Below are 7,565 nucleotides of genomic sequence, written 5' to 3'. Positions count from 1 at the left end.
CAAAAACAGTAACATTTATAATCAATCTCAACTATATGTACAATGTAAGCTTCAATCTGTCTATCATCAGAACTGGTTCACAGCAGATGACATTTCACTGGTTTTTCACTCAACTCTGGAACATCTGTGCAGTGAAGATACATACATCAGGATTCTCTTTGTAGACTACAGCTCTACCAAAACATATAAAGTTAAATAATTTTTGGAGAGATGTTTTTAGAACGTTATCAAAAGCCATAGGTGTGGACTAACAACCTAGTTCACCTACGGCAATCTTTGGGATTACTCCAAAGGAAGCAGGAAATGTTCCTGCTTCCACTCAACATGTGATAACTTTTTCAACTTTATTGGCCAGAAGAGCTATTTTGTTGCATTGGAAGGATACTAATCCACCTACTGTTTTTTTCTGGCTCTCCTCCATTATGTCTTGTTTAAGCTTGGAGAAAATTAGAAGTCGGATGTTTGATACATCTTTCAAATTTGAGCAAACCTGGTGACCTTTTATTCAATATTTTCATATGATGATTGTTTTTTCTTTTCCCTCTGTGAAGTTTCAGATTTGACCAGAAGGATGTTTTCTTTTTTTTTTGTAATTTTATCCTCAAATGGACTGCCCAGCCCCTTTTTTTGTTTTAGGTTAGTTTAATGGGTTTTTTTCCTTCTTAAAAATAGAAAATTTCCAGTTTTTTTTGTATGAATTGTCAAGAGGAGTTGTGGTTCTCTGTTTATATATACTAGCCTAACATTATATTATACATGATTTTGACAGTGTATATCCTTTTCTTTGTATGTTTATTGTGTTATGTATTTGATATAACTTCTCCTCTGATTTGTATCTATACATATAATTTTTTAATCAATAAAAGATTGAAAATGAGACATCTTCATTCTCTACATTCAATACTATCATCCCCTCAAAAACTAATCAATAAGCTCCAAGACCTTGGCTGCAATACCCCTTTATGCAACTAGATCCTCGATTTCTTCACTTGCAGACATGTCAGTTCGGATTATCAACATCATCTCCTCTGTAATCACCATTAGCACAGGTGTACCACAAGGCTGTACCACCCTGCCTCTACTCACGTTATACTTATGACTGTGAGGCTAAGCACAGCTCCAATGTCATTTGATGGGAGGGAGATTGGAAATCTGGCTCAGTGGAACCACAACAATAATCTTTCACTCAATGTCAGTAAGACCCAAGGAGCTGATTAATGGCTTTAGGAGGGTACCAGAACTCTATGAGTCAATCTTCATCAGGTGATCAGAGGTGGAGAGAATCAGCAACATTAAATTTCTGGATGTCATCATTTCAGAGGAATAGAACTGGGCTCACCACTTAAGTGCAATTACAAAGAAAGCACTGCAGTGCCTCTACTTTCTTTGAAGTTTGCAAAGAATTGGCAAAACTTAGACAAATTTCTATATATGTGCCGTGGAAAGTACTGTACATTGACTAGTTGTAGCATGATCTGGTAGTTAAACACCAATGCCCCTGAACAGAAAAGCCTATAGATAGCAATGGATACAGCACAGTCCATCAGGGGTAAAGCCCTTCCCATCATTGAGTACATTTACGTGGAACACTGTCGCAGGAAAGCAGCACTCATCAGAGACCTCCACCCCAACCCCCACCTAGCTTCCGGACGATGCTCTCTACTTGCTGCAGCCATCAAGGAGTTACAGGAGCCTCAGGGCCCATACCACCAGGTTCAGGAACAGTTATAACTCCTCAACCAGAGGGGTTCACTTGCACCATCACTGAACTTGTCCTACAACCTATGGGCTCATTTTCAAAGACTCTTTATCTCATGTTCTTCATATTTATAACTTATTTATTATATTGTATGTTTTTGTGTATACCATGAAAGCCTGCAAAAATGAATCTCAGGGTTGGATATGGTGACACAAGTGTACTTTGATACTAAATTTACGTTGAACTTTGATAACGCATGAACATTTTTTTTTCTGCTGCAGATGGGCTAGTTTACTCTAACATTTTCTGTACCAACAATATAAACAAATATTGTATAAACAAAGCTAGAGGAAACATTATTGAAATTTAAAGAATCTTGGAACTGCAATGGCTACATTGGAATTATGACAGGAGTGGCCAAAATAAAATGGCTTAAAAATCCCCTCAACTGTATAAAGACATTTTCTGGAGCAATAAGGCAGCATCATCACCAAGGACCCTCACCATTTGGGTTGTGCCCTTTTGTCAATACTGCCATTGGGGAGGAGGCTGTGAAGGTCTGAATGAGATAAACAGCTTCTTCTCTTCCACCATCAAATTTCTGACAGGTTTGTGATCTTTTATTTTTTGCACTATTTATTTTTGTAATGTTATAGCAATTTTGTGTCTTTGTACTGTTACTGCAAGACAACAAAATTCACATAATTTAAGTTAGCGATAAATCTGATTCTGAGTATCTTTTGCAGAAGCAGTTAAGAATCTAGGATTGGGACTTTGCATCAGTTTGATGCAACCACTTAATAAACCTTACTTTCTTTCCTGGTCGTGAAACTCATTTCAATAACAAACTGAAAGTTTACCTGCCGATGTTTTTTATGTGAAAGACTCTCTGGATGTTACAGAGCAGCAAATTTAACTCACATTCTCCAGCACGGGCTTAAAGCAAGAATGTGATAATGCAGTTTATGAGAATAGACAACACTAGTTTTGGGCACAATCTCATCTTTTACAAGGTGCCTGTAGGCAACTAAGAACTTAAGGGACCAGCAGCAGGCACAATGGACTCAATTTCTACATCATCACCATTTTTCCCAACCTATCACCACCGCCTTCCAATTCCCATCCACTTTCCCAAAACTTTCATCTCCTTTAGTTCCCTTAAGTGCCAAAAATTAATCAGCTTTGCTGTTACTGCTCATCAGATAGTCACTAGCCCCTGGAAAGCTGCATATTTCTAAAGTGTCCATGAACCTGATGGGGCTCCTTGTGTTGATGGGATCCAGTTCAGGGTGTTCGAGGAAGCAATGAGTAGAAAAAGCAGCCTTTAGTTTGTAAGCTTAACAGTTTAATAGAAATAGAATTACAGAGAAATTACCTTTCCTTTTTCTAAAAAGGAGAATATGAAATCAGAGCTCAACAATGCATTCAATAGGAATGGAGGAAGGCACAGTGTTTTCATTTTCTGATCAAAGGCCTTTATTTACTTAAAAACACCTTTAAAAAAATGGAAGAATAATCCAGAAAAACCTCGTTAGTCAGTTTTTTAGAGAGTGAATTATTTTCATCACACAATGTTAATAATGCTTGATAGCACCTCAGGATACTCCAAGTATAATGTGTAATGTTTTATATGCAATTACCACTGTGGAAAAGTATTGCAGCTGCTCTTATGATAAACGACCTGCTTTAATGATTTCTGATAATCAACAGGATGCCAAAGAAAACTGTTTTGCAGAGTGCTCTTGTCTGGTGTTGCTGAATATAAGCAGCACCCCGGTTTACAAAGACAACATCTCTTATTACAGGTTCACTCAGATGTACTGGGACTTCCAGCAAAATTATGCAAATGTAAGAAAATACACATTGGATGAGATGCTGGATGAAGAATCAGAAATGGAGACAAGGGAATGCAGATGCTGGAATGTGAAGTAAAAAAAACATAGTTGGAGGAATTCAAGGGATAGAGTGAAGGTATCAGAGGAGACAAAAGGATGCAGGGTCGTAGCAAAAGTTTACCATCTCTTTGCTTCACAAATGCTGAGTCCCTCCAACTATTTGAGCAATGCACTCTTCTGCCCAACTCCCACAGACAATCCCAAGCATGGCAGTGAGAGGAGGGTTGGCCATGGGGTTAATAGCTCCAATCCATAAAGCCCAGAGCTACAGAAATGTCAACAGAAGCTCCAAAGAGCTCATCATGGGAAAGGAAGGACTTGCAGCCAGAAGAAATGTGAAGTCATGTGGTGAAAGCTGCAAGTCCATTGAAGGCACAGAGCCGATCGATCTTCTATCATCCAGGACCATCACCATTGGAATCATCAGGCAAGCGCTAATATAGAATCACCAGGGAAAGCAGAAGAGAGGCCAGCCAAAGAACATCTGGTGACACAACCATGAAGCTGATACCAAGAAGACTAGCTAGACCTGGGACAGTTTGAAAGACTGACTCAGGAAAGGAACTCTGGCTTTCTGCTGTCAGCAGCCTATGCCCTACTAGGGGTAATTGGCTTAACTAATGCTGCCCCTTTCATTTCCAGTTCTGGTGAAGGGCCCTGGTCCATAACATTGACAGTCTATTTCCTTTTATAAATGCTGCCCGACTCACTGAGATTCTCCACCATTTTGTGTTGTTCAAGATTATCAGCATCTGCAGAATCTCCTGTGCCACACCAATGATTTGGGTTTTTTTGCTTAGAGTAGGTTAAAGTTACCCAAGAGTACAGTGTTAGTCTCAAGTGGGTTTATTATGTGGAATTATTCAAGGGCTGTGTTCAGAAAGATTGAGTTTTAAATGGCAAATAAAACATGGTCATTTACCTTCAAGGTAACTTTAATGAGAAGAATGAGGCAAGTTAGGACAACCCAAAACTGATCTGGTTTAAAATGGGAATTAAATGTCAAAGATAATTCCTTATTTTAAAACACCCCACCAAATTAGGGAGCAGTTATCCTCCTGAACATAGGCCGTTAAAGAAACAAAAACATTCAAAACTAAATTAATTCTGTATACACTTCAGAGTGGACCAGAGAAACTTTTCATAGAACTCAGCTGACATAACAAGAAACATGTTACAAATGGTGCATCAATAACAAGGGATTATAGTCTAGGTGGTCATGACCACAGCCATAATTAATAAGCGTAAGGAGCATCAGCATCACTGTGAATCATCAGCATATGTTGTGAAATATGTTGTTTTGTGACAACAGTATTTTATAATATAAATGATAAGAATATAGATTTTAAAAATAATTGAGTGGTGCAAGAAGAGGGGAAAACTACAGATTGCAGAGTGAAGAAGCTATTCCTGAAAATGTTGCATGTGTCTTGAGGATTCTGTACCACCTCCTTGATGGGAGCAATAAGAGAGCATGCCTTGGGTGATGGGCGTCTTCCATAATGGATGTCAGCTTTTTGAGGCAAGTATTACTATCGCCCAGGCGATCCAAAGCCAAGTGGAGAACTAGTGAGATTGAATTCACTGTAGACCTATTGTGGTGATAAGCTAATTGCAGCAGATCCAAGTTTTGTGCTCTTCGTGTGCTATACAAGGAGTGCATGTCTGGACAAGGAGTACAAGTCACTGCGGAAGCACTGGAACAGGTATGTAGTATCGGAACCCAAGTTCAAATTGAATTTACCATTATGCCATTGGATCTGTTTTACATAGTAGCTGCCTATGTGCTTCCTTTCAACACAGGATAGCTGTTACAAACCACCAGCCATGGTTAGTAATAGCAGCATTGGTCAACTCAGCACTTGTTCAGTTGGAGCATTCTGGAGAGAGTTAGATAGAGCTCTTATAGATAGCGGGGTCAAGGGATATGGGGAGAGGGCAGGAATGGGGTACTGGTTGTGTATGATCAGCCAAGATCACAGTGAATGGTGGTGCTGGCTAGAAGGGTCGAATGGCCTACTCCTACACCTACTATCCATTGTCTATAGTGTAGAATGCAGTAGAGTGGGAACCAGCTACTGGACCTTTTGGCCATTCCTAATGTAGAGCTGATTTTGTCAACAAAGCAAAATATAAGTAACCCAGCCTTTCAGACTTATGGCATAATCCTGATTTTGCAACAAAAGAAACCCAGAAGCTGCAGACAGACAGGCAACAATAACAATACATTCTGCAAAAAAACTCATAAGAATAGAGATAGAACAATTACCACCAGAGGTGAGATTACCACATTTACATGCAAGTAAATTTTAACACTGTAGTACAGGGAACTTGCACATTGTTATTATTTCCAAGTGGACTTCAAACACAATGGAAGAGAATAGAACAAGTAAAAGTATGTGGGGGTAAAGGACAAGCATCAATAGACAGCTAATCAGCTGAAAGACAGCACAGCTAGGGCAACTGCCATGAATGTCCCCCAATGACCACCACTGATCAAAGCATTTTCCAAGGATAAGCCCCAAATATATAAGTCTGAGCCTGGGTATCCTACAGCCATAGATTTACTATTCAATACATCTAAAGTTAGCAGTGATTGAATACATTGCACCAATCTGGATGAGTAAATTCCAATTACACATGCAGCTCGCCGTATCTGGGATAAACCAATTTATTGATTGACCATCCACTACCCAAATGTATATTCTCTTCACAACTGCAGCATAGCTACCAATGTGTACCAGTATTATTTTCATAGCCTAATGCAACAGTATCACCCAGCCCCAGGAGATAAGGGGAAATCGGCACCCTAGTAGAAGCAGAGGTAAATGACCCCACCTACAGTTCTCCAGGTCATAAACCCTAACTTGGAAATATTGCCACATGCTCACTCAAATCTAAATCCGGGTGAAGGTACTCCCATGAATAAAGTTGCAATGGCTCAAAGTCAGCACACTACCACTTCGAGGACAATTAGGGATGGACAATGAATTGCAGCAGCACCAAATCCCCCAAAAAGTGAAAAATGCCAAGTTTGTTTTCAACTTTTGACTGGGTGAATGCATGTGAGGCGTTTGGTGGAGGAAAAAAAAGGGGTTCTATTAAAAGGAGAAATACTCTGAATTAACAAACGTTAACAAATTAGAAGCCTAAATTCTGTATCCAGTGGAAGGACTGAGAGATAATTTTAAATGGAAATTGTAGTGGTGGTTGTTTAAATTTAATCATGTGTTTGACCCACTATACATTAAATATAAGCAACTGCAGTCACCATCTTGCTTTGAAATATTTAGCATTTTTTGCTCAAAAATGGCACTGCCACCTATCGTAACCATTCCACAGAATAAAGAAAACCTCATGCACCAATCAGCAAGAAAGCTTTCCATATATTTGTAAGAACAATGCCCACTGCAAATGCTCTGAGAAATTCTGGTTAGAACCAGCTATAATGACTAACTACTGCTGGTATGTCAGAAATGCACAGATCATTTTGCTGTGCAGCAGATCTTATTTTCTGTACAGGATTGGCAACAAAATCTTAAGTTGTAACAAGGAAAAGAAATGCCAATGAGTATAAAGGTTTGGAATCACATTGATTCAAAGAGCTTGGATCACAGTCACTCAAGATTTTTTGCATACTCAATGTAGAGTGCCATTGAATTGATTAAAAAAAACAGGATTCCATGAACAGCAGGAGTGAAAAGAACAAGGGGTTAATGGCATTTTGAATAGTCTTTAGCTAAACAACCACATTCTGGCAAATGCAGAGAACTGCTTGTATTTCATTTCAGAAAGCAGGAAAAACAGACTTTTTTTTAGTCTATTCTAGAAGTGAGACCACCAAGAATGAACAATTCCCTCTAAAGAACTGTTTTCTTAATAGACTGGCCTTTGTGAAACAGCCACTCAGTTACTGCTGCTGCAAAGCTCCAGCTTCAACCTGCACTTAGCTGTTGGCCATATGGGGATTG

The sequence above is a fragment of the Hypanus sabinus genome, chromosome 17 (assembly GCF_030144855.1).
Source record: "Hypanus sabinus isolate sHypSab1 chromosome 17, sHypSab1.hap1, whole genome shotgun sequence".
Lineage (NCBI taxonomy): Eukaryota > Metazoa > Chordata > Chondrichthyes > Myliobatiformes > Dasyatidae > Hypanus > Hypanus sabinus.
This window is presented reverse-complemented; position numbering follows the sequence as displayed.